Below are 14604 nucleotides of genomic sequence, written 5' to 3' on the forward strand. Positions count from 1 at the left end.
GGCAAACATTCAACGACCGAATGGATGAACTACAGAATTTGTTCATCACAGTTTGGCATAAAAATAAAACAAAAAAGGTGACCCAAGCGTGGCTAACAAGGGAAATTAGGGATAGCATAAGGTCCAAGGAGAGGGCATATAAATTGGCCAGAAAAAGCAATAATCCTGAGGATTGGGAGCAGTTTAGCATTCAACAAAGGAGGACAAAGGGATTAATTAAGAAAGGGAAAATAGAATATGAGAGTAAGCTTGCAGGGAACATAAAAACTGACTGTAAAAGCTTTTATAGATATGTAAAGAGAAAAAGATTGGTGAAGTCAAGCGTAGGTCCCTTGCCGTCAGAATCAAGGGAATTTATAATGGGGAACAAAGAAATGGCTGACCAACTAAATACATATTTTGGTTCTGTCTTCACAAAGGAGGACACAAATAACCTCCCAGAGATGCCGGGGAACATAGGGTCTGATGAAAGGGTGGAACTGAAAGAAATCAGTATTTGTAAGGAAATGGTGTTAGGAAAATTGATGAGACTGAAGGCCGATAAATCCCCAGGGCCTGATAATCTACATCCCAGGGTACTTAAGGAAGTGGCCCTAGAAATAGTAGATGCATTGCTGGTCATCTTCCAGAACTCGATAGACTCTGGAACGGTACCCATGGATTGGCGGGTAGCTAATGTTACCCCACTATTCAAAAAAGGTGGTAGAGAAAAGGCGGGGAATTATAGACCGGTAAGCTTGACATCGGTAGTGGGGAAAATGCTAGAGTCCATTATAAAAGGTGTAATAGCAGAGCACTTGGAAAGCAGTGACTGGATCGGACAAAGTCAACATGGATTTACAAAAGGTAAATCATGCTTGACTAATCTACTGGAATTTTTTGAGGATGTAACTGGTAAAATAGATAAGGGAGAACCAGTGGATGTGGTGTATTTGGACTTTCAGAAGGCTTTCGATAAGGTCCCACATAAGAGATTAGCGTGCAAAATTAAGGCACATGGGATTGGGGGCAAGGTATTGACTTGGATAGAGAACTGGTTGGCGGACAGAAAGCAAAGAGTTGGAACAAATGGGTCGTTTTCCGAGTGGCAGGCAGTGACTAGTGGGGTACCGCAAGGATCGGTCCTAGGACCCCAGCTGTTCACAATATATATTAATGATCTGGACGAGGGAATTGGATGTAATATCTCCAAATTTGCAGACAACACAAAGCTGGGTGGGAGGGTATGCTGTGAGGAGGATGTCATGAAACTCCAGTGCGATTTGGACAGGTTGGGTGATTGGGCAGAAACATGGCAAATGCACTATAATATGGATAAATGTGAGGTTATCCACTTTAGTGGCAAAAACAGGAAGGCAGATTATTATTTGAATGGCAATAGATTGGGAGAAGGGGAAGTGCAAAGAGACCTGGGTGTTCTTGTGCACCAGTCGCTGAAAGTAAGCATGCAGGTGCAGCAGGCAGTTAAGAAGGCAAATGGTGTGTTGGCCTTCGTAACAAGAGGGTTCCAGTACAAGAACAAGCATGTCTTGCTACAGTTGTACAGGGCCTTGGTGAGACTGTGTGCAGTTTTGGTCGCCTTACCTGAGGAAGGACGTTCTTGCCATGGAAGGAGTGCAGCGAAGATTCACCAGGCTGACACCTGGGATGGCAGGAATGACATATGAGGAGAGATTGTGTCGATTGGGCTTATACTCACTGGAGTTAAGAAGATTGAGAGGGGATCTCATCGAAACCTATAAAATTCTGTCAGACCTGAACAGACTAGATGCAGGAAGGATGTTTCTGATGGCCAGGGAGTCCAGAACCAGGGGTCATAGTCTAAGGATAAGGGGTAAGCCATTTAGGACTGAAATGAGGAGGAATTTCTTCACCCAGAGAGTGGTGAACCTGTGGAATTCTCTGCCACAGAGGGCGGTGGAGGCCAGTTCATTAAGTATATTCAAGAAAGAGTTGGATATATTTCTTAAGGCTAAAGGGATCAAGGGATATGGGGAGAAGGCAGGGACAGGGTACTGAATTTGGATGATCAGCCATGATCTCATTGAATGGCGGAGCAGGCTCGAAGGGCCGAATGGCCTACTCCTGCTCCTATCATCTTCTATGTTTCTATGAAGGGAGATTCCCATCTCATATTGGCTCCCCATGGCCCACGTGATCCCAGGGACACCTGTGAACCGCATGCTCCTCTGGGATACGTGTGCCCTGCGCATTTCGAGTTTGGAGAGGCCCAGGAGTGGAAGTATATGCACCTTGGGAGCCCTCAGGTAAGTCCGTAGTTTTTTTCCAGATCGGAGGCCTCCGCACGCAGGAGGCCTCCGATTGGAAAATACGGCCCACTGATTTCATGAATGGAAAGAGATATCAAACAAATGTGGAGAGATGACAGCAAATACATTAATAAAATAAAGTCAGCATTGGTGAATTGAGTTGGCAAAATTAATTTAAGAAATATACTTCAAAATTTTAACCTCAGCAATGCCACAGATCATCTAGATTTAAAAAATCACCATCATAAAGATGATTATTTGAAGGTATTCAAGAGACGAGGCAACGATCTCCTTATCTATATAGTCTGTCTGTCTTTCTGTCTTTCTGTCTGTTTGTCTTTCTGTCTGTCTGTCCGGCTATACAATCAAAAGTTATAGAGCGTACCTACACATATGTTGTATCAAAAGAAAGCTTATCATTAGGGGAGTCTACTAGGCATATTGTGGCGGAGCCACCAAGGGTCTCAGAACAATTGGTAATAATCCCTTTAACTACAGTGTAGTGCAACCGCGGACTGCACCTTTAAACTGTACTGTATTGTGTTTCCCTGCACTCCACGTGATGACGTCATGACGTCGATCACGTGACCACCAGTGGCGCGAAGAACGCGATGACGTCATGACATCAGCTTCCAGAATCTTCCAGTAGTCGTCGAGTGCCCAGCAAGCTGTATAGACCTGTGTACCTTTTCTCCTGTCGTTTCCCTGTTCACTTCGTTGTTCATTAAAACCTGTTGATTTGATTCATCGAGTCGAATACCTTATTCAGATAGGAACCTCCGTTCCTACATTGGTGACCCCGATCTCGTCAGACAACTTTCGTCGAGGATGAACACGAACGCCGTCGCCCTTAAACTGCCGCAGTTCTGGGAACAGCAGCCGGCAGCATGGTTTTTCCAGGCAGAAGCACAGTTCGCTCTCCGGGAGGTCACAGCGGATGCGACCCGTTATTATTACATGGTTGCCGCTCTCGACAGTGCCACGGCCTCGCGGGTCGTCAGCATCCTTGGAAGCCCACCGGAGGAGGGCAAGTACGAAGCGCTTAAAGCCCGTTTGTTACAGGTATTTGATCTTAATAAGTCTGAGCGGGCACGCAAGCTTATTTCCATGCCCGGCCTCGGGGACTCAAAACCGTCAGAGCTGATGAGTCAAATGCTCACCCTGTTGGGTGCGGAACCCCAATGCTTTTCATTCCGTGAGCTTTTCCTCTGCCAGCTACCCGAACCGGTGCAGGCGGCCTTGGCCAACACTGCCATCACAGATGGTGCTGAACTCGCTGCAGAGGCAGACAAGATATTTACTGTTACTCAGCAATGTTGTGCAGCCATGAGGCACTTTTCCCCCACGCGAGCGAAGCCCAGCCCTCCCCCAGCAGGATGGTGCGCATACCATGCCCGTTTTGGTGCCAAAGCTCGATGCTGCCGGCCTCCTTGCAGTTTCCCTCAAGAAAAAAAAACTCCAACAAGCCTGCGTCTTACCGGACGGACGACAAGGTCTGGAAAGCACAGCAAGTTAGCTATGGCGGCGGGCTCAGCGGGCAAACTCATTTACGTTACAGATTCCGTTACGGGCCGATGATTCCTGTGTGACACTGGTTCCCAGTGCAGCATCCTCCCTGCTTCAAAGCTGGACCTACTGTAAGAATTCGCAATAATTTACAGTTCTGAAGATCAATTTTTTTGATTAAAGAATCCCTGGGTGTAGTGCTTTTAAATTTCCAGGGATAAAAAATGGCTGTCGCACCACATGGCCGAAGACAAAAGAGGCTTGGAATGCAGCTTTCTGTGTCTGGAAGTAAGGTTCAATGAAGACAAAGGACAATGCTTTGTTTACAAAGCAACTGAATGCTATTAGCATTTGTTTGTATATCGAGTGGATACATCTAAACTGTAGAAGAGACTTTTGTACCTTGAATGGGAAACGTTTAACAATTGAATGGGTCTAAATCACTTAGCATTCTGGACAATAGGGCTGTTGCATTCTCTTTTGTTTCAGCCCAGGGAGCTCCGGAAGACACATTAACCCAGTCTAACCACTTTGAGATAGCCAATAACAGCTTTCTCTTGTGTATTGGACTCTTTGGGCGGGGAATTTTGCGCACAGCCCTTGCAGGGCAGAACAGCAGGACCTGACCAGGTATAAAGATAGCTGCTGAGAAGCTATCTGGCCTCTTACTTCGCTGGATCACAGGTGAGCAGAGTTTCTGACTCCTCAACAAGGCAACCTAGCAGGAGTTAAGGGGTGGTGATTTAAGGGTATTGCTAAGATTGTTTAAATAACATTGTAGCCATTGTATCCCTCGTTTTCACCGTCTGCAACCCCCTGTTATATAGTTTTACTGTAATTACTGTGTTCATGTGGTATAGTTTGATATTTTGATTATAGTTTCTTCTCGTTATTAAAACTTGATTTTTTTCTCTCATCCAAACTACGTGTCTGTTTTAATATCAATAATTATAAGCCCTGCAGTCAGAACTGGAAGGTGGGGTAGCGATTCGAAACCGCTGTTTTAAAATTGGTTTTATTGGAATTGGTCTGAGTGCAGGCAAAGGCTGCAAGACCAGGAAAATTACTTTAAACCAGTTTAAAGAAGCCCCAACCCTTACACTACTATCCGACAGCCAGGGGCCTTCCCTCGTGGCAGTAAATGGTGCTGCCATGCGTACGTTCGGGAAACGGACGGTAAACTTAACCTTCGCCGGTCAGCGTTTTGTCTGCGACTTCATTACAGCTAAGGTCTCACAGGCCATCCTGGGTGCTGATTTTTCTGTGCAAACGGTCTGCTGGTCGACGTCCAACACTGCCGACTCATTAATGCGTCCACTTTCCACGCAGTGCCCTGCCACCGCAGCACCGCCGTGTCCTGGTCGGTGGCCTGTGCAGTTCCATCACAAGACGGGTTTACGCGCCTGCTCGGTGAATTCCCAGAGCTCACCAGGCCTACTTTTTCGGCTGCAAGCACACAGCACGGGGTGGAGCACCATATCTCCACAACCGGAGCACCCATTTACGCGCGGGCGCGGCAATTAGAAGCCGGCAAGCTGGCAGCCGCAAAGGCTGAGTTCCAGACCATGGAGCACCTCGGGGTCTTCCGGCGTTCGGACAGCCCTTGGTCCTCCCCACTGCATACAATACCCAAACCAGGTGGCGGATGGCGACCTTGCGGGGATTACAGACGATTAAACGACACCACGACACCGGATAGGTATCCTATTCCCCACATCCAAGATTTTTCGGCACATCTGGCTGGCAACGCTATATTTTCTAAAGTGGATCTCGTTCGTGGATATCATCAAGTTCCGGTGCACCCTCCAGATGCCCCCAAAACGGCAGTCATCACTCCGTTCGGCCTTTTCGAGTTCCTCCGCATGCCATTCGGTCTAAAAAATGCAGCGCAAGCATTCCAGCGGTTGATGGACTCTGTCTTACGGGACCTGCCCTTCATTTTTGTATATTTGGATGACATTCTAACAGCCAGCAAGGATACGATGGCTCACATGGCCCATTTACGTACACTTTTCGCCCGACTCAGCGAACACGGCCTTATTGTCAATCCGGCTAAATGTACATTTGGAGTATCCAGCATTGATTTCCTGGGACACAGGATTACCCCAGAAGGCGCCGTCCCGCTAGCCACCAAGGTAGAGGCAGTTACCGCATTCCCGCGGCCTCACACGGTCAAACCCTTACAAGAGTTCTTGGGGATGGTAAATTTTTATCATCGTTTTGTCCCCAAGGCGGCCCGGTTAATGCAACCTCTGTACGAGGCACTAAAAGGGAAGTTGGGCAAGGATGTTCTCGCTTGGACACCGCAAATGGACCAGGCATTCCGCGATACCAAGGCGGCGTTGGCGGATGCAACTATGCTAGCACACCCACTCCCGGGCGCGACTGTTGCCCTCACTACGGACACCTCCGACTACGCCATCGGAGCGGTTCAAGAGCAGTGGGTTGACGGGGGTTTGCAGCCGTTAGCCTTTTTCAGCCGCCAACTGCGCAAGAATGAGCGAAAGTATAGCACTTTTGACAGAGAGTTGCTAGCCCTGTTTTTGGCCACCCGGCATTTCCGTTTCCTGCATTCGTGGACCACAAGCCGCTCACCTTTGCCATGGCCAAAACGGCAGAACCTTGGTCAGCTCGGCAGCAGCGCCACCTCATGTTTATATCCGAATTCACCACGGATTTGCGGCACGTGTCAGGCAAGGATAATCTCGTGGCAGATTGCCTTTCCCGGGTTCCAGTCCAGGCAGTCCACCTGGGTATCGATTTCGTCAGACTGGCAGAGGATCAACTGGCAGACCCAGAGGTACAAGCGTTTAGGACCACGCCTTCCAGTTGGCAGGTTGCAGATGTGCCGTTTCAAGCGGCAGGAACCACGCTCTTGTGCGACACATCCATGGGAGTGCCCCGGCCCATTGTGCCGGTCGAATGGCGCAAGAAGGTATTCCAGGCAATCCACGGGTTATCTCACCCGGGGATGCGGGCTTCTCAACGGCTACTGTCCCGCAAATTCGTTTGGAAAGGCATGCATTTGGACGTCCGGGACTGGACAAACAATTGCGTCGATTGCCCAAAATCCAAAGTCAACCGTCACGTCAAGGCTCCGGTGGCCAACTTCCCGGTGCCTGAGCGTCGTTTCGACCACGTTCACATGGATTTAGTAGGTCCCCTTCCCGGGTCGCGTGGATTCACACACCTCCTGACGGTGGTAGACCAGGCCACCAGGTGGCCAGAGGCGATTCCCTTGGCCGCTACCACCACAGCAGACGTCGCCAGGGCATTTCTTTCGTCGTGGGTGGCTCAGTTCGGGGTGCCATCGGACATCTCCTCGGATTCACATCAGAGCTGTGGAACACTGTGGCACAAGGCCTGGGAACCAAGCTGCACCGTACTACCGCGTACCATCCGCAGGTGAATGGCTTGTGCGAAAGGTTCCATCGGTCTCTCAAAGCATCCCTCCGTGCCAGCTTGAGGGGACCCAACTGGGTGGACAGGCTCCCATGGGTGTTGCTAGGCCTCCGGACAGCACCAAAGGAGGATCTTCAGTCTTCATCGGCTGAGCTGGTTTATGGCCAGACACTCAGAGTACCAGGTGACTTTCTCCCTCCACACACCGAACCATGGTCTGCAACTCAACAGCTCCTACTTCATCAGGAGGCAGCTAGGAATTTCCTGCCCATCCCAACCTCGCACCATGACCTGCAGAGGCCTCATGTCCCGGCAGAGCTCATGAGTTCGGACTATGTCTTTATTCGACAAGATGGTCACAGAAACCCACTCAAGCCACCGTATACCGGACCTTTTCGTGTCATCGCACCAGGGGAAAAGTTTTTCACAGTTGAAGTCGGTGGAAAGTCTGATACCGTCTCTATCGACCGGCTCAAACCAGCCCACCTGGATCGGAGTGAGCCTGTCGTGGCTGCCCAACCGCCTCGCCGCGGCCGACCGCCGTTAGCTGCCAGACCAGCCGTGCACCAGCCCGCCGTCGAACAGCCCGATTCGGCCTCGGACGCGCCTGCACCTCTGACTACCGTTTCTGCCTCGCCCGAGACGCCGCTTCTGCCGCAATCTGGCACTGGTCCTTCCACTAATACCCCGTTTCCGCTGCCTGAATTTTGTCGCCGTTCGGCCAGGATCATTAAGCCTCCTACTCGGTTGACAATGTCCGTTAAAGTGGATTCTGGGGGGACGCCTGTGGCGGGGCCACCAAGGGTCTCAGAACAATTGGTAATAATCCCTTTAACTACAGTGTAGTGCAACCGCGGACTGCACCTTTAAACTGTACTGTATTGTGTTTTCCTGCACTCCACGTGATGACGTCATGACGTCGATCACGTGACCACCAGTGGCGCGAAGAACGCGATGACGTCATGACGTCAGCTTCCAGAATCTTCCAGTAGTCGTCGAGTGCCCAGCAAGCTGTATAGACCTGTGTACCTTTTCTCCTGTAGTTTCCCTGTTAACTTCGTTGTTCATTAAAACCTGTTGATTTGATTCATCGAGTCGAATACCTTATTCAGATAGGAACCTCCGTTCCTACAGTATTTACTTTTTGGTCAGACAAAAATTGTTCCGACAGTATACAAGAAAGTTTCAAAAAACAGCAAAATTTCCCGCTCATTAGCGTTGAGTGACGTGATGGTTGACCAATCGGTGCATCACGGGGGGGGGGTTCATTGTGTGTGTGGGCGGGCCTAATCCTTCTGAGCTGAGGTGAGTGGCCGCCATCTTGATTTCTAACTATTGATTTATTTTTCCCACTTTCTGTGTGTTTATTTTTCCCACTTTCTGTGTGTGTGGAGGGGAAATTGTTTTGAAAAAAAGTAAATTAATTTGTGAATATTTTTTCTAAGCTGATTAATTTTCATACCTTTCACCCTTTTTTTTCCTCTTGACTCGCTGCTTCCGCCAGGCACCGCAACCTTGGAGGGTTACCCCACCTGCAGGCCTCGAAGCCTCGGCCTCTCCTCGCCAGCCACGCCCGAGCTAGGCACCGCCCGTCCCGCTGGGCCCAGCCCGCGATCGCCGCCATCTTGGTAAAGGCTGGTGGCACGGGACTGAGCCGAGCGTAGCCATCGCCACCATCTTAGTAAAGGCTGGTGGGGCGGGAGTCAGCGCGCGCGTCAACGTCGGCGGCTGCCCAGAGCGCGACCTCAGCTAAGGTGAGTCCGGCCGGGCCTCACGCGCTAGGCTGCGCACCGGCCAGCCCTGAGCTGCTGATCTGCACACGGGTGCTTCGGCTCACCACGGCCGGGCTCTCAGGAAAGGCAGACAGAGAGGGGGAGGGAGGGACAGAGAGGAAATCAGGGAGAGACAGGGGGAGAGAGAGGAGAGGGGGAGCGAGAGGAGAGGGGGGGAGGGAGAGGAGAGGGGGGGAGGGAGAGCAGAGGGGGAGAGGGAGAGGAAAGGGGGGGAGGGAGAGGAGAGGAGAGGAGAGGGAGAGGAGGGGCAGAGGGAGAGGAGTGGGGCAGGGAGTAGAGGGGGAGGGAGGTAGAGGAGGGCGGGAGGGAGAGGAGAGGGGGAGGGAGAGGAGAGGGGGAGGGAGAGGAGAGGGGGAGGGAGAGGAGCGGGGGGAGGGAGAGGAGAGGGGGAGGGAGAGGAGAGGAGGAGGGAGGGGAGAGGAGAGGGGGAGGGAAAGGAGAGGGGGAGGGAGAGGTGAGGGGGAGGGAGGGTGAGGAGAGGGGGAGGGAGGGGGAGGAGAGGGGAGGGAGGGAGAGAGAGTAAAGCAGGGAGAGACAGGGGGAGGGAGAGAGAGAGGGTGAGGGAGGGAAAGAGTGAGGGGGTGAGAGAGGGAGGGAGAGCTCGCCTTCTTTCTTCCTTCCTTCCTTCCTTCCTTCGCAGGGGTCCATCGGGCCAGGCCTGAGGCGCTCCTTCCCCCCCTCTCTCTCCAGGCTAATCCCGAACAAATCCAGCAGTCTCTCCCTCTCTCTTCCCCCCATCTCTCTCTTCTCCCCCCCATCTCAACCTTCTCCCCCCAGTCTCTCTCTCTCTCTCCCTCCCCTCTCTCTTTCCCTCTCCCTCTCTCCCCCCCAGTCTCTCTCTCTCTCTCTTCCCCCCAGTCGCTCTCTCCCCCCCAGTCTCTCTCTCCCCCCCAGCCTCTCTCTCTCTCTCTTCCCCCCAGTCACTCTCTCCCCCCCTTCCCCCCAGTCCCTCTCTCCCCCCAGTCTCTCTCTTCTCCCCCCAGTCTCTCTCTCTCTCTCTTCCAACTACAACATGCCCTCAAAAAACCCTCGGCACCACCGGGCACTCCAGCTAGTGATGTATAAAGTCACACATTTGACCAATCTCAAGTATGCTTACCAAATAAGATATCTGGACTGTCATCTGATGGTCACAATAAATGTAAGTTCATTCTTAAAAAAGTTACTACAAATGAATAAAATCATGATATACAAACTGTTACATTGTTATAGTATCACATCGTTAAATGGAACTACTTTGGTATGGTGTAGTTATATTGCTATGTGGCACACTGTGCACGGGCAGTGCACAGTGCAGCGTCGGACATCTTGTATCACTCCGCAGCATGTGGCAGCACTATAACAAAAGCAAGAATACAGCTTAGTAAAAGCACTAACTAAAATGAACTAAAAGTGTCTGTAATATATATAGTATATATAAGAACACAAGGAGACACAACATGGTGGCAGCGGTGTAAGTGAGTACAAATTCTGCTATACGAACTACGAATAAGATGAAAAGTGATTTTATGAGCTGATTGTGAGTGCCGGTGTCTGCGGTGATTGAAAGTGAATCGTACGGGAAACTAAAATGATGGCTGCCGCTACACTGACTGTGCAAATGCAACCCCTCACGAACTGGGAAGCTGACGATATAGTGGAAGCATTCCACAAGTTCAAACAGAAATGTGAGCTTACATTCAAAAGCTTCCTGAAGGGTACTGCCAACGAGGAAAAGGTTAGTTACATTCTGTTGTGGACAGGAGAAAAAGGCCTAGATTTGTACAATAGCTGGAGTTTGACTGAAGAGGAAAAGGAAAACCCAGCAACAATTTTTGATAAATTCAGCAACCATCTAGAGCCTAAATCCAATCACCGTATACACAGATACAAATTCCAGAGTCTAAGACAGGAACCCGGTGAAACAGCTGAAATTTCCTGACAAGGCTGAGAAATGAAGCCAACAAGTGTAAATTTAAGGAAATGGAGGAAAGGCTTGTGGACCAGCTAATATGGGGGTCAACGCATGTAGAGGTACAAAAAGCCCTGATAGGAAAAGAAAAGCTCGGAATAACAGAAGCTATAGATACTGCGAGAGCTCATGAAGCCATGATGCAGCAAATGAAAACACTGATTTCTCAAACGGCTGACATGCGGACGGCTTCTGAGACGGACAACAGAGTGGATGTAGTGAGAGAAAAGTACAACACACAAAGACATGCACATGACAACGGGGGAAACATGTGCAGAAATTGTGGAAGACCGCACGATTACACAGACAAGAGGAAATGTCCAGCATATGGAAGAAGCTGCAATGCATGTGGCAAACTAAACCACTGGGAAAAGAGGTGTAGAATGAAGAAATGGATATTGGAACGTGAAGTTGGATGAAGAATCAACAACACTGACAACATTCAACACACCATTTGGGCATTACAAATTCCTGAGGCTACCATTCGGTTAAAGGTCAGTCAAGATATCTTTCAACAGAAAGTAGATGAGACATACAGAGGCTGTGAAGGAGCAATAGGAATAGCTGATGATATTCAGATCTATGGAGCAGATGAAAGAGACCATGACATGCACCTACATGAGGCCATGGAGCGTACCAGGAAGGCTGGCATCAAGTTAAATGCAGATAAGTGCAGAGTTAAAGTCAAGGAATGCCAATTCTTCGGTATGATTTATACACCAGAGGGAGTCAAGCCAAGTCCAGTGAAGATTGCGGCGATTGCTGAAATGAAACCACCCAAAGATAAGAAAGAGCTGAGGAGTTACCTCGGCTTGGTCCAATACATGAGTTCTTTCATCCCACACATGTCGGAACATACAACAAATCTCAGAGAGCTATTGAAAGAAGACACCGAATTCCAATGGTCTGAATCACACGAAAGGAATTTCAAACAACTTCAAGAACTATTGTGCAAGGAAACAAGTCTGTCATATTATGACAGAAGAAAACCAGTCACTCTGCAAGTAGATGCTTCTACCAGAGGACTAGGGGCAGCTCTGGTGCAGGAAGGAAAGCCGATAGCTTTCGCATCAAAGGCCTTGACGTCAGCCGAGACGAGATACGCCAACATAGAAAGAGAACAATTAGCAGTAGTGTACGGATGCGAGAAATTCCATACATACCTATATGGCAGGCGATTTACAATAGAGAGTGACCATCGTCCACTAGGACAGATCTATAAGAAGAATCTGTGCAAAGCGCCTGCAAGACTGCAAAGACTACTTCTAAGGATCCAAAGCTACAACTTCACGCTTAAATATAAGCCAGGAAAGGAAATGGTGCTAGCAGATGCGTTGTCTCGATTGTCACCATATGAGAAACACGAGGTGGAGGGCCTAACAGTAAAAATCCACCACCTAGTGAGCGTTACCCCTACAAAGCTCAGTCAAATCAGAGATGAGACTCGCAAAGATGAGGAATTGCAACTACTCACACAACAAGTAATACAGGGGTGGTCGGAGAGAATCCAGCAGGTACAGGCGACAATTCGTCAATACTGGATGATTAAAGATGATATTGCAGTAGAAGACGGTATTCTCCTTGCTGGATCGAGGATCATCGTGCCAAAGACGATGCAGACACAACTTCCCCATCTCATACATGAAGGCCACATGGGAATGGAGAAATGCAAGCTGAGAGCCAGATCAGCTGTATACTGGGTAGGCATGTACAAAAATATCGAACAGATGGTCTCTGCATGTGGTATATGCCAGAAATGCAGAAATGCACAACAGAAAGAGGAGATGATACCTAGTGAAATACCGTCAAGACCATGGCACACTGTTGGGGCAGATCTCTTCATGTGCAAGCAAGAATGGTATCTCATAGTGGCAGATTACTATTCCAAGTTTCCTTTTGTGAGAAGGATGAAAGACTTGAGAGCCACAACTACCACCAGGATTGCAAAGAGCTTGTTTGCTGAACAAGGAATCCCGGAAAAGGTAATCTGTGACAATGGAACCCAGTTCACATCGAGTGAATTCAGAGCTCTGGCAGAAAAGTATGGGTTCAAAATAGTAACCTCATCCCCACATTTCCCAAGGGGACACGGGTTCATCGAAAGACAGATCCAGACTGTCAAGAGAATTCTCATCAAAAGTAGTGAGATGGGGGAAGACCAAGACCTTGCCCTCCTATCACTCAGATCAACACCACTGAAAGCAGACATGAAATCACCTACGGAATTGCTGAATGGGAGGAAGTTTAAGACTACACTACCAGCAAAAATACATCCTCCCCAGGACCAGGAGGACTTCAGACAAAAGCTGGCAGAAGCACAAATCGTAGGAAGCAAACATTACGATAAACATGCAAAGACGCTACCAGAATTGCTGAATGGACAATCAGTGCATGTGCAAGACCCGGTGTTGAAAACCTGGAATCCAGCCAAGGTCATTGGAAAAGCTGATACTCCAAGATCCTACTTCGTAGAGACTGAGCCTGGTAACCAATACAGACGGAACAGACTCCACATCAGACCTTCACATGAACTGGATAAGCAGCAGACAACATCAGCAACATTGACAACACCAGCTACCACAAGCAGTACAACACCAGAAACAAGCGCTACAAATCAAACAACCACGAGCATGCACACTCCAACTCCAAAGGTGACAGCAACAACAACAACGAGAGCGGAACACACCAAAACACCGCAGAGAGGAATGGTCACCACCAAATCCACAAGATGGAGGGACAACATCCAACCACCTGAGCGATATCGCGAATAAAAAAACACTCACGATTCTTTGTAGTTGATAATAATAGTTTAGATATAATATTTGTTAATTTAAATTGTTAAATTTCATATTTTCATTTTTTTGAGAAAGAGGGATGTCACATTGTTATAGTATCACATCGGTAAATGGAACTACTTTGGTATGGAACTACTTTGGTATGGTGTAGTAATATTGCTATGTGGCACACTGTGCACGGGCAGTGCACAGTGCAGCGTCGGACATCTTGTATCACTCCGCAGCATGCGGCAGCACTATAACAAAAGCAAGAATACAGCTTAGTAAAAGCACTAACTAAAATGAACTAAAAGTGTGTAATATATACAGTAAAAGAACACAAGGAGACACAACACAAACAAACAGAAAGAGCAGGTTAGGGAAAGAATATCAAGAAAACCTTCACTATCAGTTTGACAATAGCATTGGCTCTTATATTGAGGCAGAAATTCCAGTCCCTACGGGTGTGTATGCGCTGTGTACTCACCCGTAGGACCAACAGAAATGCCGGTTTTAGGCATGCACTGCGCATGCGCTGGAAACCGGCATTTCCAATCTGTCAAGAAAGCTCTTGATAGATCCTCCGACTGCGCTGGAGCAGCGCCTCTGCGGGTGGAGAGTTCCGTTTTTTGGAGACCCTCCGCCCGCAGAAAACACTTACAATTCTTGCGCCTGGTAAAAGCAGGCGCAAGGCCTGCTTTTACCAGGATAAGAGTTGAAAAAAGTTTTTTAAAAATTTCCACTGATTTATCATTTAAAAATACTTTAAAGAAAGGTAAGTTTATTTTTAGCCCTGTTAAAAACTTTAATTTTTTTTTCCAAAAAATAAAATTTTTGTTTAAAATACTTAATTTAAAGTCATTTTAAAAATGTGATTAAAAAAAAAATTATTTAAAGTTTTACTATGT

Source organism: Somniosus microcephalus, chromosome 10, assembly GCF_052327205.1.
Source record: "Somniosus microcephalus isolate GS21.2 chromosome 10, FLI_Smic_1.0, whole genome shotgun sequence".
Lineage (NCBI taxonomy): Eukaryota > Metazoa > Chordata > Chondrichthyes > Squaliformes > Somniosidae > Somniosus > Somniosus microcephalus.